Raw genomic sequence first — 22127 nt, forward strand, 5'->3', positions numbered from 1 at the left:
ATTGAAGTTTGTTCATCTGTAACTTTTTGTCATCATGGACTACTGTTTAGAGAGCGGTATACTGCAGCACTGTGACATCAGTCTGTCTGTTTGAGCTCTGAAATAGACTTTCAGTAAAGTGTCATCCTTCCTTTGTGTGTGATGTATGGTCTACTGGGACATCTAGCTATGTCTATTGATGTTTTCTTTTCAGATACAGTACACAGCCTGGGGTTGGCAGAGATGGGCGGATAAAGAGAGTGAAGGAGAGAAAGGTCTGTGAGAGGGACAGAGAGACAGACAGGGAAAGATAGAGGGAGCAAGATGGAGATGGACAGGGAGCCTGAGAAAGATGGAGAGAGCAAGACAGGGGAGCCTGAGAAGGAAGGAGGTAGGGAGGTGAATCTATCCTAAATGCTTGTTTCCACTTTCCATGGTTTGGATGTGACTCATTACAGACGTGATTCAGGATCAGTACAATAACAGTCATCTCGCTTGAGCCCATGTTCTCCCTCTCTGTCGCTCATCCCTTTTCACGATTCTCGTCTCTGCTCTCCACTCATACCCATCAGTCAGAAAGAAAACAGATGGAGTATTTAACATGAAAAAACAGTTCATCTTCCAAGATGGCTATAATTTTTCCTACATTGTGGGTTTCAGCAGTATACCTTTTCTGTTATGTGCTGTATAAACTGTCAAGCTGTGGAGAGAAGACTAGTCTGTGGTCTAAACACCACATGAAGAGAAGCAAGATATTGACGGTAGAGTGTTTTTGCCTGGTACCGTATTTATCTTCCACATCTGCTTTGCATACAGTGCCTTCGAAAAGTATTCAGATCCCTTGACTTTTTCCACATTGTTACGTTACAGCCTTATTCTAAAATTGATTAAATCGTTTTTTTCCCCTCACCAACCTACACAAAATACCCCATAATGACAAAGCAAAAACTGTTTTTTAGAAATGTTTTAAACTGAAATATTATATTTACAATAGTATTCAGACCCTTTACTCAGTACTTTGTTGAAGCACCTTTTGTCAGCGATTGTAGCATTGATTCTTCTTGGGTATGACACAACAAGCTTGGCAAACCTGTATTTGGGGAGTTTCTCCCATTCTTCTCTGCAGATCATCTCAAGCTCTGTCGGGTTGGATGGGGAGTGTTGCTGCACAGCTATTTTCAGGTCTCTTCAGAGATGTTCGATCGAGCTGGGCCACTCACAGACATTCAGAGACTTTTCCCAAAGCCACTCCTGCGTTGTTTTGGTTGTGTGCTTAGGGTTGTTGTCCTGTTGGAAGGTGAACCTTCGCCCCAGTCTGAGGATCTGGACACTCTTGATCTCTCTATACTTTGCTCCGTACATCTTTGCCTCGATCCTGACAAGTCTCCCAGTCCATGCCGCTGAAAAACATCCCCACAGCATGATACTGCCACCACCATGCTTCATCGTAGGAAAGGTGGCAGGTTTCCTCCAGACGTGACGCTTGGCATTCAGGCCAAAAAGTTAAGTCTTGGTTTCATCAGAACAAAGAATCTTGTTTCTCATGGTCTGAGAGTCTTTAGGTGCCTTTTGGCAAACTCCAAGCGGGCTGTCATGTGCCTTTTGCTGATGAATGGCTTCCGTCTGGCCACTCTACCATAAAGTCCTGCTTGGTGGAGTGCTGCAGAGATGTTTGCCCTTCTGGAGGAATTCTAGAGCTCTGTCAGTGACCAACGGGTTCTTGGTCACCTCCCTGACCAAGACCCTTCTCCCCCGATTGCTCAGTTTGGCCGAGCAGCCAGCTCTAGGAAGAGTCTTGGTTGATCCAAACTTCTTCCATTTAAGAATGATGAAGGCCACTGTGTTCTTGGGGACCTTCAATGCTGCATACATTTTTTGGTACCCTTTCCCAGATCTGTGCCTTGACACAATGCTGTCTCGGAGCTCTACGGACAATGCCTTTGACCTCATGGTTTGGTTTTTGCTCTGACATGCATTGTCGACTGTGGGACCTTATATAGACAAGTGTGTGCCTTTCCAAATCATGTCCAATCAATTGAATTTACCACGGATGGACTCCAACCAAGTTTTAGAAACATCTCAAGGCTGATCAATGGAAACAGGATGCCCCTGAGCTCAATTTCTCATAGCAAAGGGTTTGAATACTTATATAAATAAGGTATTTTTTGTTTTTAATGCATTTCCCCAAATTTCTAAAAGCCTGTTTTGTCTTTGTCGTTATGAAGTATTGTGTGTAGATTGCTGAGTTTTAAAAAAAATGTATTTAATCCATTTTAGAATAAGTCTGTAACATAACAAAATGTGGAAAAAGTCAAGGTCTGAATACTTTCAAAAGTTCATTCGATTTTCACAGGATAATCAAATTAACTATTAATTTGAGTCATTACATTCATCAAATCAAATAATTACATTTGTTTGTAAAACTCCCTTGCGGCAGGACAAAGCTATGTTTTATCCTTTCCGCTCTCTCTCTCATGCTATCTCTCTCCACCAGAGGTTTGTCCAATGTTTTTGTGAAAATTACTTGTGGGTGAGAGAGGGAAAGACTGAGAGACTGAGATGGAGGGACAAGAATGAAAGAGAAGATGAGGGCATGATAAGATGATAATCGTATTTTCTCTCCCTCTGGATATTTTTTTTTCTTCACTTTTTCTGTCTCCAAAAATGTATCTCGCTCCCCTCACATGTTTTTGTAGTTTTAGGACAGCTTTTAGTGCGCACTGTGCTACTAGTATCGAAAACCCGACCTTAGACAGCACCCACTGGGCAAAAAACGTTTGAATAAATGTTGTTTCCACGTCATTTCAACAAAAAAATGTAATCTGATGATGTTGAATCAACGTGGACAACAGATTTGGATGTGCAAAAAGTAATCAACGTAAGCAATTTTCATCTTTTTTTTTATTTTTTTTTGACCTAAGTCCAATGACATGGTGAATTTTTTTGTTGAATTCACGTTAGTTGACAACACAACCAAATGTAAATCAAAACTAGACATTGAACTGATGTCTGTGCCCAGTGGGAAGTGACTGGTTTCAATGATGGACTCTTTTGGCATAGAGGAACTACCTCACTGCCTACGTCACTAATTTACAGTGGCGACCTGTCATTCAGAACGAAGCCCCACCTGATTTGCGCCCCACATGTTTAGCTATAAAAAATAGTAAACATTTGATTTTATTTTTGCCTGTTTTTCATGTTATTTATCCATTAATACGTGTCGCATATCAGTTTGCCAACAATGTAAAAAAGAATAATAATAATAATTGAGTTAATAAAGCCGCAGACTAACATGGTCTCTTTTTTGTTTTCTTGAGTAAGGCAGCTCCAAAATGTAGGTTTTTCAGTTTAGCTCAGTGCTCTCTGTGGTGGTGGGGCAGCCAGCAGAAAATACGGAGTGTAGGGGTTGTTAATTTTCCCTAGTTGCACTGTGATTGGATCAGTATTCTGTCACTCATGGGGACACTATGTGACCGCAAAATCTACGGGGAGAGCTAGAAAATTCAAGACCCTTGGGTGCCGTCATTGGACTGATCATGGCAACATCATACTATCATACTAATTATATATAAAACATTTCGGTGCTCATCGGCCATTGGACATAAACATTACACAACAAGTTGGAAATCTCAAATTCAACAATGAGTGGTTTGGAAGGAATCAGTGGCTAAATGCAAACAATCACTAGCCTGCTATTCAGTGGAGAGGGTTTGAGGTCCAAGTCTGGGTTTAAGGGTCTCTTTACTATGCTATATTGACTATGTCCATCCTAGCTCGCTCATTAAATGTCTTAATCGGAATTACAGATTGCATCGTATCTGCTCGTTGTCCCCTTATGCCATAGTTTGTACATCTCAATTGTCAGTAGAAACCACGTTTGTATAAGCAAGTCATCCCTATCAGCTAGGTTTTTTTAAAGGCAGTAAATTCAACTGAATGAACTGTTTCGCTGCCAGACAAGGCTCCGCTGATATCCAGGTGTAGCAGTGGTAAGGATTTACTCCATGGTGCTGAAAAGAAAGTTCTGCTGTTTTGGCTTTGCTGGCGTGCATAAAAAAACATTCTGGGGAGTTTGCCCCACCAAGATTTACATGCAAAAAAATCGGCACTGCTAATTTATCTGCTTGAATAAAATACAACGTAGGAGCTAGCAAATGGAGATTTCTGAGGTTATTTTTAATGAGTGCATTTCGCAAGTAGATAGTTGACGCAAACTACCTTCACTAAAACCACTGCAAGAATTCTGCCTGCAAACTTTGGTTTTGAATGTAGACATTCTGGCATGTCTGCCTTGCAATTTGTTAGGAGAGTTGTCTGTCTGAAGGCAGCCCACCCTTTTTTGCCAATATAGTCCATAATTGTATCCAAACCCTAGTCACTGTTGCCTCGGGTTGGGTTTTCGAGACTACTGTGCTACCAACATATAGGACCTAGCCAGAGGCAGAATTTCAAATCTAAAATGTATGAATTTGTATTTCTCCTCATGTTCAACCTTCACCAGGGACAGAGTGGTGTTAGCAGATTTATCTTTTTTTTTAAAGATTATATATATATTTTTTTTTACAGACAGGAAATAAGCAACTCATCTGAGAGATTTAGAACCCCTGAACCATGAACAGCTAGACCTGGACACAGATAGGACACACCGTGTGTGTGTGTGTGTGTGTCATATCACTGTCACCCAGGTCCATAGAGAGACGCCAGCCTCGCGCCAGCTCACTTGGTTGTGTCTCGACTGTTGTCTGTCAGCCCAGACCTTAAATCTCACAGCTGACATACTAGACACTCATTACAGATATTGACGCCTATTTGAGAGTCCTTCTTACGAGTCTACCTATAGTTTGCATGCATAATGACATACAGGGAATTCCATTTTTTCCTTGATATATAGCAGTTGTTCATAGACCAAATGAATCTTCATATTATAATTAATTCAACAAAATCCAACCTATTATTTTGGTGATAACAATATGCTCATTTAGTAATGTAATGTAGAGTAGAGTAGATTTCTGTCTCGCAGCCAGTCAAATTCCCCTTATGAATTCATTCTTCTCTTTGAGAACCAGCTCTTTGATTTATGACACATATTCCCATTCCATCTTCCATCCAGCCCTCTCCTTTTAGACTGACATGTACAGGTCGGCACCAGCAGATCATGTAATGGCTCATCTGACAACCACTTACTCTGCCATGTTCTATAAATACGCCAGAAAGTAAAAGAGCAATTGAATAGCCTTTCATTGCAGAAGTGATTTAGCTCACTGCAAATTACTTTCTGTATTGTATTCCACAGAGAACTATAAGGGGGCTGGTGTAATTGTCAAAGGGGGGTAAATGGATACAGTAGCCAGGTCACATTACAGTGAAGTGACCCCACCCTGTTACTGCTGCTTATTATTAAATAATTCCCGAGGTCTCTCCTTTTGTGTTGTGTGCTCTTTTATATTCATGTGTGTTGGGCACATGGAGTGTGTAGGGCCTGCTGACCCTCTCCTCACTTCACAGACAAAGGCAGCCTTTGAGCGCCTGCTTTCCATGGCCCTCAGATCATCCCTTTGTTCCTCTCCTCCCTGTCTGCCCAGAAGACCAGAGGGAAGGTCTGTTGGCTCGCTCCTGCTCTCTCCCTACCTGCTTACCTCCCTTTCTGTCTGTTCTCTCTCTCCCTACCTCCCTCCCCTCTCTCTCTGACTGAAAGGGGGTTTGTTTGGCTTCCTTGGAGAGTCTGATATATGACATCTGTTTGTCTGGTCGTCCCTAGTGGCACATGGAAATGCATCTCCGGTATTTTCTCTGTGCTGTCTAAGCGGAGGGATGAAAAGGGATGGCGTGGTGTGGGGGAGCCTCTCAGTGTGAGAGGAGGACCTGCTTTTCTGAGAGATAAAAATCGCTCATGTGGAACTGGGAGAGGAGCTGACACTGGCTTCATGAAGTTTACATGTTGCTGTCAGGGAGCTTATTGCCTTTTTCATCCCTTTGATAGACTGTGTAAAACTGCTGTCTTCCTCTGGAGTGTAGTTTCACCCTCTGCTTCCTGTCCAGTTCAGCTCCTAACCTCACTAATGGCTCTCCCTCAATCTGCATCTTAGCAGCTCTCTGTCAGAAGGGAGACATTACCAAAACATATATAGGTCTTCTGTGATCTCATTTTCAATGTCATTTTATTTCCAACGCCTCATTTTCCCTTAAATACTTTTAACCCATTTGAAACCCCCTTCTTTAAACAGTCACCATTATGCATGCAAAGAAATCATAGTAAATTAAATATTCATAAGGTCATACACAGTGGCCCCCAAGGAAAGGATCATTTTGTGCTGTCTGATTGAAATGAGGAGAGATGAAATGAAAAGGGAGAGAGAAAAGAGAAAGATGTGGAAGGGACAAGGATGGAAACAGGGAAGGGATGAAATATTTAAGGAGAGAGGCATGAAGGAGGATGAGAGCGAGCGAGGGTGAGGCAGAGTGTGTGGTAACAACATAGAGGGACTCTTCTGGCCACTGTCAATAGAGGCAATATCTTCTGATTGATAGTGTCACTGTTTAACACAGAGAGCTGGTCTCGGGGGGGGGGGTTCAGCTGTTGTTGGGCTGGGCCACGCGTGGATCTGGAGGGAATGTTAAGGGAATTTTAGATTGGAATATGGGACCATTTGCCTTTGTTTGGGACACTTTTCAAATCAAATGTTATTAGTCACATACGCCAAATACAACAGGTGTAGACCATGCAGTGAAATGCTTACTTATGAGCCCCTAACCAACAGTGCAGTTTCCAAAAAATATGGATAAGAATAAGAGATAAAAGTAACAAGTAATTAAAGAGCAGCAGTAAAAAATAACAATATATACACAGGGGGGTGCTGGTACAGAGTCAATGTGCGGGGGCACCGGTTAGTTGAGGTAGTATGTACATGTAGGTAGAGTTATTAAAGTGACTATGCATAGATGACAACAGAGAGTGGCAGTGGTGTGTGTGGGGGGGGGGCAAATAACTAGTCTGGGTAGCCATTTGACTAGAGGTTCAGGAGTCTTATGGCTTGGTGGTAGAAGCTGTTTAGAAGCCTCTTGGACCAAGACTTGGCGCTCTGCTACCGCACGGCAAGCGGTAGCAGAGAGAACAGTCTATGTGGACACCAACGAACTTGAAGCTCTCAACCTGCTCCACTGTAGCCCCGTCGATGAGAATGGGGGCATACTCTGTCCTCTTTTTCCAGTAGTCCACAATCATCTCCTTTGTCTTGATCACGTTGAGGGAGAGGTTGTTGTCCTGGCACCACACGGCCAGGTCTCTGGTCTCCCTATAGGCTGTCTCTTTGTTGTCGGTGATCAGGCTTACCACTGTTGTGTCATCTGCAAATGTAATGATGGTGTTGGAATCGTGCCTGGCCGTGCAGTCATGAGTGAACAGGGAGTACAGGAGGGGGCTGAGCACACTCCCTTGAGGGGCCCCTGTGTTGAGGATCAGCGTGGCGGATGTGTTGTTACCTACCCTTACCACCTGGGGGCGGCCCATCAGGAAGTCCAGGATCAAGTTGCAGAGGGAGGTGTTTAGTTCCAGGGTCCTTAGTGTAACCGATGTGAAATGGCTAGTTAGTTAGCAGTGGTGCGCACTAATAGAGTTTCAATCGGTGACGTCACTCGCTCTGAGACCTGAAGTGGTTGTTCCCCTTGCGTTGCAAGGGCCGCGGCTTTTGTGGCGCAATGGGTGACGATGCTTCGTGGGTGTCAGTTGTTGATGTGTGCAAGGGTCCCTGGTTCGAGCCCAGGTTGGGGCGAAGAGAGGGACAGAACCTTCACTGTTACATTAGCTTATTGATGAGCTTTGAGGGCACTATGGTGTTGAACGCTGAGCTGTAGTCAATGAACAGCATTCTCACATAGGTGTTCCTTTTGTCCAGGTGGGCAAGGGCAGTGTGGAGTGAAATAGAGATTGCATCATCTGTGGTTCTGTTGGGGCGGTATGCAAATTGGAGTGGGTCTAGGGTTTCTGGAATGATGGTGTTGATGTGAGCCATGACCTGCCTTTCAAAGCACTTCATGGCTACAGACATGAGTGCCACAGGTTGGTAGTCATTTTGGCAGGTTACCTTAGTGTTCTTGGGCACAGGCACTATGATGGTCTGCTTGAAACATGTTGGTATTACAGACACGGACAGGGAGAGGTTGAAAATGTCAGTGAAGACACTCAGCACACATCCTGGTAATGCATCTGGCCCTGTGACCTTGTGGATGTTGACCTGTCTAAAGGTCTTACTCACTTCGGCTGCGGAGAGCGTGATCACACAGTTTTCCAGTACAGCTGGCGCTCTCATGCATGTTTCAGTGTTATTTCCCTCGAAGCGAGCATAGAAGTAGTTGAGCTCGTCTGTTAGGCTCGTGTCACTGGGAAACTCTCGGCTGTGCTTCCCTTTGTAGTTTGTAATGGTTTGCAAGCCCTGCCATATCCGACGAGCGTCAGAGCTGGTGTAGTACAACTCGATCCTAGTCCTGTGATGACGCTTTGCCTGTTTGATGAGAGCGAGCGAGTTCCACTCCTTGAATGCGGCAGCTCTAGCCTTTAGCTCAGTGCGGATGCTACTTGTAATCCATGGCTTCTGGTTGGGGTATGTACGTACGGTCACTGTAGGGATGATGTCATCGATGCATTTATTGATGAAGCCAATGACAGATGTGGTGTACTCCTCAATGCCATTGGAGGAATCCTGGAACATATTCCAGTCTTTACTAGCAAAACAGTCCTGTAGCTTAGCATCTGCTTCATCTGACCACTTTTTTAAATCTAGTCACTGGTGCTTCCTGCTTTAATTTTTGCTTGTAAGCAGGAATCAGGAGGATGGAATTCAGATTTGCCAAATGGAGGGCGAGGGAGAACTTTGTATGTCTGTCTGTGTGTGGAGTATAGGTGGTCCAGAGTTATTTTCCCTCTTGTTGCACATTTAACATGCTGTTAGAAATTTGGTAAAACTGATTTAAGTTTCCCTGCATTAAAGTCCCCGGCTACTAGGAGCGCCGCCTCTGGGTGAGCATTTTCTTTGCTTATGGCGGAATAAAGCTCATTCAATGCTATCTTAGTGCCAACCTCTGACTGAGGTGGTATGTAAACAGCTACTAAGAATAGAGATGAAAACTCTCTCGGTTGGGGGCACGTAAAACGTCTGCCTTCTGCTCCGGCACCATTTTAAATATTTTGAGGGAAGCAATGGGTTTTAGATCAGAGGAGGAGGGAAGGGAGAGAGCATGTGTTTTGCGTCATTGTGGATGGGCTTGCTGATGAGCGGGAAAAGCATTTCATGTGTTTACACCCCAGGATTTCAGAAGAAAAAACATTGTTAGAGTTCACTCTCTGCCTGCCAAAAAAAAAGACGTCTCTTGTGGAAGACAAACACGGGACAAACATTCCAGGGTTTTTCTTTATTTTTTCTACGTTGTAGAATAATAGTGAAGACATCAAAACTATGAAAAAACACAGTATGGAATCATGTAGTAACCAAAAAAAGTGTTTAATATTTGAGATTTTTCAAAGTAGCCACTCTTTGCCTTGATGACAGCTTTGCACACTCTTCGCATTCTCTCAACCAACTTTATCATGTAGTCACCTGGAATGCATTTCAATTAACAGGTGTGCCTTGTGAAAAGTAAATTTGTGGAATTTATTTCCTTCTTAATGCGTTTGAGCCAATCAGTTTTTGTGACAAGGTAGGGGGGGTATACAGAAGATACACAAAATGTCAATATCTTTGAAAGTTTCTTCAAGTGCAGTCGCAAAAAGTGTGCAAAGCTGTCATCAAGGCAAAGGGTGGCTACTTTGAAGAATCTCATATCTAAAATATATTTTGATTTGTTTAACACTTTTTTGGTTATTACATGATTCCAGATGTTTTGATGTCTTCAATATTATTCTACAATGTCGAAAATAGTACAAATAAAGAAAAACCCTTGAATGAGTAGAGTAGGTGTATCCAAAATTTTGACTGGTACTGTATAATAAAGGAGGCTGCAGTGATGATGCAGTGAATGGATCATGCTCAATTCCCATCCTGTGAATGTGTAGCAGATGGACGGTCTATAATCAGAGGCAGCAGAGGTCTGTAGCTCAGCTGTGATGGGCGGGCTGGCTGGCTGCATTCTGTGGTTTTGCAGTCAGTGACTCCATCCCGCTGAGAATGAGTTACAGATGGCTGATGCTGCAAAGCCGCTGGCTGCCGGGAACTGACTCAGGAGTCACATCCCTATGACCCTCTCACCTCCTGTTCACTGGGGGATTACACTCCCAACTCTATGGATAGACCAGGGTTCTAACAGGACTTAGTCTTGTTTTAATTTCCTTTTGGTGGCCACAGATCTGAAAGAGGGCTGCACTGGATAGAACAATATGCTGTAGCTTCATCTACATATTTATGGGTCTCCACCATGTTGAGTATCTCTGACCTATCCTATCAGGTAATGTATATGACCAGTAGCCAGAAGACAGGGGGAATGAGATGAGACACCCAGGCTGTATCATCACTGTCTTTGGTGAAGAATTAGGATGAGGTCAAGGCTCCCTCAGTCTCTCTCTGTGTAATAACAATCACTGCTACAATGGGGTACTGTAAAGCTGTCGCTTTCAAGGAGAGGGACACTAATCCTGCCGTCACAGACTTGTGCGTGCACGTGTGCGCGAGCCTGTGTGTGTATCCAACTATCCCTGGAGAGAGGACATGTCTGGATGGGAGGAGTAGATGAACGGCAGAGAGTAGGATGGGTGAAAGGAGGGATGAGAGAAAAGGCTTGAGCCTTCTGTAGCAGTGGCTTGATCCTCAGCTCTGATCCCAGTCCCCAGAGTCTATGTTCTGTTTTGGAGTCTCCAAACTGCAGGTTGGAATTTGAATGGGCTTTCTGGAGAGGGAAACAGCTGGGCATTGTGAAACTAAATCCATCCTCTAAGTGGCAGGAAGTCTTTTCAACCTCATTCATCTACTGTCTGCTCTCATCTCCGTCCGTTCAGAGAATAAACAGATCGAAAAAGAGCTGTCAGAGACAAATCTGTCTCCTCTCTGCCGACCCTGGCCCCTGACCTCCGTTAACTTTGTACTGCAGTCATACTGTAGATATGTCTTTCTCTGTCGCGCTCTCTCCTCTCGCTATCTCCTCTCTCTTTCCCCCTCTTTCCTCTCTCTCCTCTCTCAATTCAATTAAATTTAAAGGGCTTTATTGGCATGCAAAACACATGTTTACATTGCCAAAGCAAGTGAAATAGATAATAAACAAAAGTGAAATACATTATTACACTTACAAAAGTTCCAAAAGAATAGAGACGTTATCAGAACTCAGGATAAGACCCAGATGCAGACAGTTCAAATCACAGAAGATGAGACAGAGGCTGCGAGACAGAGGTTTAATCCTTGATACATGTTGTGACTTTACTTTCATTAATTTGATGACTTATTTATTTAATCCACTAACTATGTTTAATTGTTACCCAAATTAAATTACTCATGTAACAACTAACTCATTTGGGGCACCACGGAAGAGGTTGTTTAAAGAGTTACAATCTCACAAATTAAACTCTAAGGTATACAGTGAGGGGAAAAAAGTATTTGATCCCCTGCTGATTTTGTACATTTGCCCACTGACAAAGAAATGATCAGTCTATAATTTTAATGGTAGGTTTATTTGAACAGTGAGAGACAGAATAACAACAAAAAAATCCAGAAAAACGCAAGGCTGGAATGGGCTACAAGACCATCGCCAAGCAGCTTGGTGAGAAGGTGACAACAGTTGGTGCGATTATTCGCAAATGGAAGAAACACAAAAGATCATTGTCCATTTGGAAGACCCCTTTGCGACCAAGCTTTAACTTTCTGACTGATGTCTTGAGATGTTGCTTCAATATATCCACATAATGTTTCTTCCTCATGATGCCATCTATTTTGTGAAGTGCACCAGTCCCTCCTGCAGCAAAGCACTCCCACAACATGATGCTGCCACCCCCGTGCTTCATGGTTGGATGGTGTTCTTCAGCTTGCAAGCTTCCCCCTTTTTCCTCCAAACATAACAATGGTCATAATGGCCAAACAGTTCTATTTTTGTTTCATCAGACCAGAGGACATTTCTCCAAAAAGTACGATCTTTGTCCCCATGTGCAGTTGCAAACCGTAGTCTGGCTTTTTTATGGCGGTTTTGGAGCAGTGGCTTCTTCCTTGCTGAGCAGCCTTTCAGGTTATGTCGATTTAGGACTCATTTTACTGTGGATATAGATACTTTTCTACCTGTTTCCTCCAGCATCTTCACACGGTCCTTTGCTGTTGTTCTGGAATTGATTTGCACTTTTCGCACCAAAGTACGTTCATCTCTAGGAGACAGAACGTGTCTCCTTCCTGAGCGCTATGAATGCTGCGTGGTCCCATGGTGTTTATACTTGCGTACTATTGTTTGTACAGATGAACGTGGTACCTTCAGGCGTTTGGAAACTGCTCCCAAGGATGAACCAAACTTGTGGAAGTCTACAATTTATTTTCTGAGGTCTTGGCTGATTTCTTTGATTTTCCCATGATGTCAAGCAAAGAGGCACTGAGTTTGAAGGTAGTCCTTGAAATACATCCACAGGTACACCTCCAATTGACTCAAATGATGTCAATTAGCCTATCAGAAGCTTCTAAAGCCATGACATCATTTTCTGGAATTTTCTAAGCTGTTTAAAGGCACAGTCAACTTAGTGTATGTAAACTTCTGACCCACTGGAATTATGATACAGTGAATTATAAATGAAATAATCTGTCTGTAAACAATTGTTGGAAAAATTACTTGTCATGCACGAAGTAGATGTCCTAACCGACTTGCCAAAACTATAGTTTGTTAACAAGAAATTTGTGGTGGTTGAAAAACTAGTTTTAATGACTCCAACCTAAGTGTAAGTAAACTTCCGACTTCAACTGTAGATTCTCTCATACCTCCTAAAATCACATTCCTATCTTAACAAAAATATGTGAATAATTTGTCATATTATTATATGCACAACTTAAAGCAGACTGTTTTTGTCCCCTCGCCAATTAGTTGATTTGTATGTCTAAGAGGGTGTGGCTTAACCTGCATCCCTGTCTCACCCCCTGGCACTGTGGAAAGAAATGTGGGTGTTTTTTTGCCTATTTTAACTGCACATTTGTTGTTTGGGTTTATGGATTTTATAATGTCATAAATTTTTCCCCCAACACCACTTTCCATCAATTTGTATAGCAGGCCGTCATGCCATTTTTTGAAATCAACAAAGCATGAGAAGACTTTGACTTTGTTTCTCTCTATTTTCTCTCTCTCTCTCTCTCTCTGTTTCTCTCTATCTGTTGCACTTTTTCTTTCTGTCACTCTCTATCACTCTGTGTGGATTGCATGAAACTCGTTCCAAAGTTTCAGTGTTGGTTTAACCTTGCTCTCTCCTCATCTGTCATTTTGGATCCCCCCCTCCTTCCTCCCCCAGTATTACCCAGACGCAATGGATACCAGAGGGCCTGCCAAAAGGCTTGCTGCCAGGCCAGTGCAGAGATTAGGGGAGTGGTCTCTCTCTCTTTCCCAACTCTTTCTCCTCTTCTTTCTTCACCTCCCCCCCTCTCTCTCCTCATATTGGCTGAGGGTCAGCCTGTGGTCTAAGCAAGGCTATCCTCCCATCTGGGGTCTGAAAGTGGAAACCTAGGCATGGCAATGTACCAGTGAGCTGACCGTCAGAGCCCGAGCTGACAAGGTAAAAATCTGTCATTCTGCCCCTGAGCAAGGCAGTTAACCCACTGTTCCCCGGGCGCCGAAGATGTGGATGTCGATTAAGGCAACCCCCCGCACCTCTCTGATTCAGAGGGTTTGGGTTAAATGCAGAAGACACATTTCAGTTGAAGGCATTCAGTTGTACAACTGACTAGGTATCCCCCTTACCTTTTCCATAATAAGCCCAGTGTTATGCCCAGTGTGGATAGCCTGGACCAGAGCTCCCATCCTCAGCTCCACCCTTGTTGTGGTTGGGCTCTGCATCAGGATACCAGTCTCAGACAGGATGCTGCTCTATATGAGTCCTCCTAATACTCTTCTACAGGCTCTGTCTAGACTCATGCTCATTGGCTGAAGCATAGTGGTTCTTTTGATACTCTATTGAGAAGTACCATGTCAGATAGATTTTTTTTTTCTTCTCACTAAATCAGGATTATTTTCTTCCTCACTCTGCCTGTCAACCGTCCCTCTAATGGCTTCAGAGTCAGAGAAGAAAGCAGATTTCCAGCGAGAGACAGATGCAGCGTTTTTGCCAAGTTGCCAATGCAGCATTATGTCTGTTTATTTCAGACTCTTGATTAGTAGCCTGTGAAATTTGATTAACTTTCATTACACTATACCATGCTGTTTATCTTTGAATGTTATAATAAATAGTCATGTCTTTTTTCAAGTCTCCTTATAAGGGAGATGGTTCATGATAGGAGAGAGGAGCAGCTCAGAACTGGTTGTGATAAACACACACTCTCCTTTCATTCAGGTAGTTAGCTTGCCACCTCTGTCACTCTCTGTGTGTGCTGTTGGCCCAGGTTCCCCTCTCTGTGGCACTGTGGGATTGATTGATCACTTCATTTAGTCCTGGGGGGCAGACTAGTTAACCTCTCCGTAGGCTGGGGGGTGGAGGGATGGGGTGGAGTAGGGGAGAGTCACATTGACCAAATCCCAAAGGACCTCTAAACCCTACGCCTTATGCACTCGTGGAGATCTGACAGGATTTGATTGGTATAAGCAATATGGTCAAACTTCCACTTCGCCTATCAGAGGGCATACTTTCCTCTACATGACCACGTACAGTATCATCATCACATCTTTAGACTTTTCAGTATTACGTCGGTTAAAACATCAACACATCTTTCAGTGTTTTTCTAAATGTATTCTTTACTAGTGATCTCAACATGTTTTGGGCTTTAGCTATTCCTCTGTATCATACATAAATTATTATCCACTTTAGGAGGCGGCTCTCCATAGTAGCAAAAAGTAGCAACATCTGAGACATTCTTCAGGGTGAGTGTGGCTCGTTGCCTGCTACTGGGCTAATGTTAGGAGGGATACGCGTGCCACTGGAGAATGTTTATGGCTGTTCAACATGGCATTGTGCTCTCCGTGTGTGCATGTGTGCGTGTGTGTGATGGTCAGAAAGAGAACACTGGCACTCATTGTCAGGTATAATGATGTGTTGCTCTCCTGGCGTGATTCCTTGTTGTCTTCCACCACAGGAATCCATATGGATTTATGGGAATGAATCAGAGTATCCTGCTGCCTGTGGAACAGTAGTTGTACAGTGTAGAGCGCTGCTGTACAACACATCATATTCTACCTGCTGCCTGTGGAACAGTAGTTGTACAGTGTAGAGCGCTGCTGTACAACACATCATATTCTACTTGCTGCCTGTGGAACAGTAGTTGTACAGTGTAGAGCGCTGCTGTACAACAGATCATATTCTACCCGCAGCACACTACTGACGGGTCCAGAAACCTCACTCTGGCCCTCTGGTGATAGATGGCTCTGCTCTAACCTGTTCCTCTATTTATGGGTATGTGATTGGCATGGGGGGGGGGATGTGTGACTGAAGAGGGGGCAGTTTGGAGAGAGAAGAGGTTTAGGTTTGGCTCAGAGAAGCCTATGGTGAGTTGAGGCCACACTCCATCTGTATTGATTTATGTCTGTAACTCTGCAGGTAAATCAGTGACCGCTACTAGCTGCACATCACATTGGATCTGGCTCTACAGAAAGTACTATAGCAGATGTTTCCATCCAGTACAGTACAGTTCAGGGGGATGTTTGGAAGTCGAGAGAGACTACAGTGAAAGGATGCCGGCAGTCGCGGTACCCTGTTTCTCTACACTGCTTGCTTCTCCAGTGTTTCAGTAGGCGGAGGATAGACTGTAGAAGACTAACATACCACAGTCCAACTTGAAGTTAACCTTCTATTGTTGTCCATTTAGATTTCACATCATGTTCATGATTCCTCTTTTCCCTTGCTCTTCACTTTGGTGCTCTATCTAAGCTCCAAGCTAACTGGACACCCTAATGAATCTAATCAGGGTCTAGTTGCTAAGCTGTGATAGGCTTAGAGCTGGTGACTCACACCTTTAGGGGAGATAAGGGGTGTGGTTAGGGGTGTTTAGGGGAGTTCTGGCTACGGAGGCTGCCTGCTCAGCTCTTAAATTGGTGATCAGCCCTTATCACATTCCTCTGGTGGGCAGCTCTCGCTCTCTCTCTCTCTCCCTCTCTCGCTCTCTCTCTCCCTCTCTCGCTCTCTCTCTCTCTCTCTCTCTCTCTCTCTCTCTCTCTCTGCCTCTCTCTCTGCCTCGTTCTCTCACTTCACACATCCATATGGTTGTGCCACCAGCTGCAGTCTAGAGAAGTCTTCAGCTCAGCAACACACTCAATGCTATCATCTCCATGTCAGTCTCTCTCCCTCCTCTCCTGGTCATCTGAGAAAGGAACAGACTTTTTCAATTACAGAGACGTTGAAAGTGTTTTCTTCTGGTTATGGTGCTGCAATGATTATCCTCTGAGAGGCTCTGTTGTTTGACCGTGTGATCCCCAGTCCTTGCTCAGCCAGCCGGAGGGGAAGTGGTGAGTAACTTTTACATATTCATAGCAAACATGCCATTTCACACACAGACTGACTGACAGCCATGGGATCTCCGCCTGGATACAGTCATGTTAGTTTGGTAGCTTCTGTCATGAATTAGGTATTTCAGCGCCTTTTTCTCTCTTTGATTAAATACTTTCAGCTTCAGTGATTGACTGTCTTGTTTCTTTAGGCTAGTTTTGACACAACTTTGTGTTTTTTAAGTTGATTTAGAATATTTACATTCAACTTGATTTCTGTGTCTATAAGCCTTGTCATGACAATTTGTAGGATTCTGCTATCTTGTGTGCTACACTACAGTATGGTAGCTTATGATATTTAGTGATTTAAACATCTTTGGAACCATGTCCTCCCTTTTCTTTTGCACTGCTCTGTGGAGCCTGCCAAGTAGGATGTTGGGAGTGGGTGGCTTCATCTTTAGAGAGAGAGCGATGGGGGATAAAAAGAGGGAGGGAGATAAAGAAAAAAAAAAAAGAGGGAAACATTGGGAAGAGCAAAAGAGGGAGAGAGAAATAATAAAAGGAAAGAGACTGAGAGAAGGGAAAAGGCAGTGTAGAGGCAGTCTCCTGTCATCTCAGCTGTTGTGAATCAAGTGGACTGACAGCACACATCTCCCTGCATCTCACAGCTGTGCGCCATGCCTTCCACTTTATTTTTAACTCCACTTATATTGGGCTACGGCAGGGACAGGGAACAGCCTATTGTCTCTCAGCAATGTGGGCACGGTGTGTGTGTGTGTGTATATGTGTGTGTGTGTGTAGTTGGCTGTGCATATCAGGGGAGTCTAGGCATTTACACCTAAAGCTGTTGGTGTATGTTACGCGTCAAAATTCTTGTCAGATATGACAAGTTAAAGTACAGTTTATATCTGAGCGGTACACTGCTGGGTCTGCTGTCTTTATTGACCGTGTGAGTGTGTCTATAAATCTCAAGGTACATTCCACAATAGACGTGCTGCGCGCTCTGTTTATGGCACCCGGGTCTGAGTGGCTGGCCCTGGCCTAGTAGGGAAAAGAGTAGGGTTTGACACATAGCAGGTTGTGGCTTCCTGAACACTCCGCTCTCTTTCTGTGCCACAGTTTCTCTATACCTGCACCAAAGCAACTCCATCCCTAAAATGGCCTCTGTGTTGACATTTAGAGCCAGTGGTTAAACCAGGCACAATAAAACAGATCATCTTTGGCGGGAAAATGACATGTATATCAATAGGGATCTTGGAAAATAAATCACATTTTGGGTTCCAACAAGCCATTTAAACCTTTACTATGAGCCACATACTGAAGGCTAGTGCTGACTGTCACCTGCATCCATCCACACAGACCCAGAACAAATCGCCTCCTCTCAATACAATACTCTCAGGAGGAGAGGATAAGAGCGAGGGATCTGCTGAGCACAGAGGAGGAGAAAATTAAAGGAGAGAGGGAGAGTGAAAGACAATGGGCTGGATGGATGGGGTGTGTTGAGTGGATCCCCAGGCAGTGAGTGTGCCCATTGATTTAGAGAGTGAGTGGGTGTGTGATTCGCCCCCATGCTGCTGCCAACCCCATTTCCTCCTCTAACTCTGTTAACCGATCAATGTCCTTCCTGGACACAGCTCGCAACGAGCCACACCAATGGGGAGATTTCATTGCTAATCATATATAATCTCTAACACTGGTTTAATGTTGCCAATCATCCATCTTCAGCTTGTTTTACTGCTGTAGATCTTCCTGTCCTAGTATAACATAACCGCATCATGCCAGTCAACTGTCCACTGACGAGTTTGAACAAGAAAGACATGAGTGACGTTGATATGCAACCAAACCCCTCAGTGAGCTCTATGCAGACTGCCTCGGGTGAAATCACAGCGTAAGCCTACAACTTGTAACTGGGTAGGGATAGGGAAGTGTGGTAACTGGGTAGGGTTAGGGAAGCATGGTAACTGGGTAGGGTTAGGGAAGCGTGGTAACTGGGTAGGGATAGGGAAGTGTGGTAACTGGGTAGGGATAGGGAAGCGTGGTAACTGGGTAGGGATAGGGAAGCGTGGTAACTGGGTAGGGTTAGGGAAGCGTGGTAACTGGGTAGGGTTAGGGAAGCGTGGTAACTGGGTAGGGTTAGGGAAGCGTGGTAACTGGGTAGGGTTAGGGAAGCGTGGTAACTGGGTAGGGATAGGGAAGCGTGGTAACTGGGTAGGGATAGGGAAGCGTGGTAACTGGGTAGGGATAGGGAAGCGTGGTAACTGGGTAGGGATAGGGAAGCGTGGTAACTGGGTAGGGTTAGGGAAGCGTGGTAACTGGGTAGGGTTAGGGAAGCGTGGTAACTGGGTAGGGTTAGGGAAGCGTGGTAACTGGGTAGGGTTAGGGAAGCGTGGTAACTGGGTAGGGATAGGGAAGCGTGGTAACTGGGTAGGGTTAGGGAAGCGTGGTAACTGGGTAGGGTTAGGGAAGCGTGGTAACTGGGTAGGGTTAGGGAGCGTGGTAACTGGGTAGGGTTAGGGAAGCGTGGTAACTGGGTAGGGTTAGGAAGCGTGGTAACTGGGTAGGGATAGGGAAGCGTGGTAACTGGGTAGGGATAGGGAAGCGTGGTAACTGGTTAGGGTTATTGAAGCGTGGTAACTGGGTAGGGTTAGGGAAGCGTGGTAACTGGGTAGGGTTAGGGAAGCGTGGTAACTGGGTAGGGATGGGGAAGCGTGGTAACTGGGTAGGGATGGGGAAGCGTGGTAACTGGGTAGGGAAGGGGAAGCGTGGTAACTGGGTAGGGAAGGGGAAGCGTGGTAACTGGGTAGGGATAGGGAAGCGTGGTAACTGGGTAGGGATAGGGAAGCGTGGTAACTGGGTAGGGATAGGGAAGCGTGGTAACTGGGTAGGGATAGGGAAGCGTGGTAACTGGGTAGGGATAGGGAAGCGTGGTAACTGGGTAGGGATAGGGAAGCGTGGTAACTGGGTAGGGATAGGGAAGCGTGGTAACTGGGTAGGGATAGGGAAGCGTGGTAACTGGGTAGGGTTAGGGAAGCGTGGTAACTGGGTAGGGTTAGGGAAGCGTGGTAACTGGGTAGGGTTAGGGAAGCGTGGTAACTGGGTAGGGTTAGGGAAGCGTGGTAACTGGGTAGGGTTAGGGAAGCGTGGTAACTGGGTAGGGTTAGGGAAGCGTGGTAACTGGGTAGGGATAGGGAAGCGTGGTAACAGGGTAGGGTTAGGGAAGCGTGGTAATTGGGTAGGGAAGCGTGGTAATTGGGTAGGGAAGCGTGGTAACTGGGTAGGGATAGGGAAGCGTGGTTTTGGGACAGTTTAAAGTCCATGGAGAATAAGAGCTAGGAAACACTGTCACCACCGATAAATCCACGATAATCGAGAATTTCAATAAGCATTTCTCTACGGCTGGCCATGCTTTCCTCCTGGCTACCCCAGCCAACAGCTCCGCATCCTCCGTAGCCACTTGCCCAAGACTTCCCAGCTTCTCTTTCACCCAAATCCAGATAGCAGATGTTCTGAAAGAGCTGCAAAACCTGGACCCGTACAAATCAGCTGGGCTAGACAATCTGGATCCTCTCTTTCTAAAAATATCCGCCGCCATTGTTGCAACCCCTACTACCAGTCTGTTCAACCTCTCTTTCGTATCGCCCGAGATTCCTAAAGATTGGAAAGCTGCCGCGGTCATCCCCCTCTTCAAAGGGGGTGACACTCTAGACCCAAACTGTTACAAACCTATATCCATCCTGCCCTGCCTTTCTAAAGTCTTCGATAGCCAAGTTAACAAACAGATCACTGACCATTTCGAATCCCACCGTACCTTCTCCGCTGTGCAATCCGGGTTCCGAGCTGGTCACGGGTACACCTCAGCCACGCTCAAGGTACTAAATGATATCATAACCGCCATTAATAAAAGACAGTACTGTGCAGCCGTCTTCATCGACCTGGCCAAGGCTTTTGACTCTGTCATTCACCGTATTCTTATCGGCAGACTCAACAGCCTTGGTCTCTCAAATGACTGCCTCGCCTGGTACACCAACTACTTCTCAGATAGAATTCAGTGTGTCAAATCGGAGGGCCTGTTGTCTGGACCTCTGGCAGTCTCTATGGGGGTACCACAGGGTTCAATTCACGGGCCAACTCTTTTCTCTGTATATATCAACGATGTCGCTCTTGCTGCGGGTGATTCCTTGATCCACCTCTACGCAGACGACACCATTCTGTATACATCTGGTCCTTCTTTGGGCACTGTGTCAACAAACCTCCAAACGAGCTTCAATGCCATACAACACTCCTTCCGTGGCCTCCAACTGCTTTTAAATGCTAGTAAAACGAAATGCATGATCTTCAACCGATCGCTGCCCGCACCCGCCCGCCCGCCAGACTAGCATCTCTACTCTGGACGGTTCTGCCTTAGAATATGTGGACAACTACAAATACCTAGGTGTCTGGCTAGACTGTAAACTCTCCTTCCAGACTCATATTAAACATCTCCAATCCAAAATTAAATCTAGAAATCCCCAAATCCTTCCAGTTCTCTGCTGCCAATGACTGGAACAAATTGCAAAAATCGCTGAAGTTGGAGACTTATATCTCCCTCACTAACTTTAAGCATCAGCTATCTGAGCAGCTTACCGAACGCTGCAGCTGCACACAGCCCATCTGTAAATAGCCCATCAACTACCTACCTCATCTCCATATTGTTTTTACTTACTTTTTCTATTTTTTCTTTATTTTTTTCTTTCTTTTTCTATTGTATTATTGACTGTAGGTTTGTTTATTCTATGTGTAACTCTGTGTTGTTGTTTGTGTCGCACTGCTTTGCTTTATCTTGGCCAGGTCGCAGTTGTAAATGAGAACTTGTTCTCAACTGGCCTACCTGGTTAAATAAAGGCTAAATAAAAAAACTGGGTAAGGAAGCGTGATAACTGGGTAGGGATACTGAAGCGGGGTCGCCAACATCAGCATGAACAAGTTTATTCAAGCCACTGGAAATGTTTTGTTGATTTTTCAACAATGGCATCTGAATGACATTTAGTAGGCTTATATTACACGTCCAACAGATTTGATTAGATTTTCTTTGTGTGGTAAGTCAACAGTATCTTTGTCTCCAATATTTGTCTCAACACTCCCACCACTCTTGAGTCTGCCAGAGAACTCAGAGCTGGCTGACTAACCAGCCTGCCATCTGATAGGCCAGGGAGGTGATTGCTCTCAGCTCCTGACTGTCAAACACAAGGGCTTCCTTCCCCCACTCGAGAGAGAGAGAGGGGGTGGGAGAGGGTTAGAGAGGGGAGTGAGGGAGAGATAAATATAAAGAGAGTGTGGGGGAGTATGGGGTGGGAGAGGAAGAGGACGTGAATGAGAGTGACAGAGAGAGGGATGGAAAAAATTCGTAAAATAACAGATGAAATGATGAGGGCATACTGAGGGGAAAGGAGTGGAGGTACAGAATGAAAAGTGGGAGAGAGAAGGAAAAGAGGGAGAAAGAGACCCTCTATCTGCCAGCCAAACCACCCCTGTCTGCTCTTCAACACTCAACACAGTCCCAGTCCCATGTCATCTCTCTGTCATGGATCTAACCAGAACACATTCCT

The 22127-nt window shown here is 44.8% G+C and overlaps 1 protein-coding gene across 3 annotated transcripts in view; it reads left to right on the plus strand.

Moving 5' to 3' along the window:
* The window catches only part of LOC106583026 (prickle-like protein 2), a 115020-nt gene that overhangs the window by 34292 nt on the left and 58601 nt on the right, over positions 1 to 22127 (plus strand). The window contains exon 1 of one of the 3 annotated variants that reach the window (XM_014166768.2): positions 16272 to 16563. The exons of the other annotated variants lie outside the window; for them this stretch is intronic. The gene's annotated coding sequence lies outside the window, so the exon portion shown is untranslated. Of the gene's footprint in view, positions 1 to 16271; positions 16564 to 22127 lie in introns of those variants that run through there. 3 annotated transcript variants of the gene reach the window in all.

Source organism: Salmo salar, chromosome ssa22 (genome assembly GCF_905237065.1).
Source record: "Salmo salar chromosome ssa22, Ssal_v3.1, whole genome shotgun sequence".
Taxonomy (NCBI): Eukaryota; Metazoa; Chordata; class Actinopteri; order Salmoniformes; family Salmonidae; genus Salmo; species Salmo salar.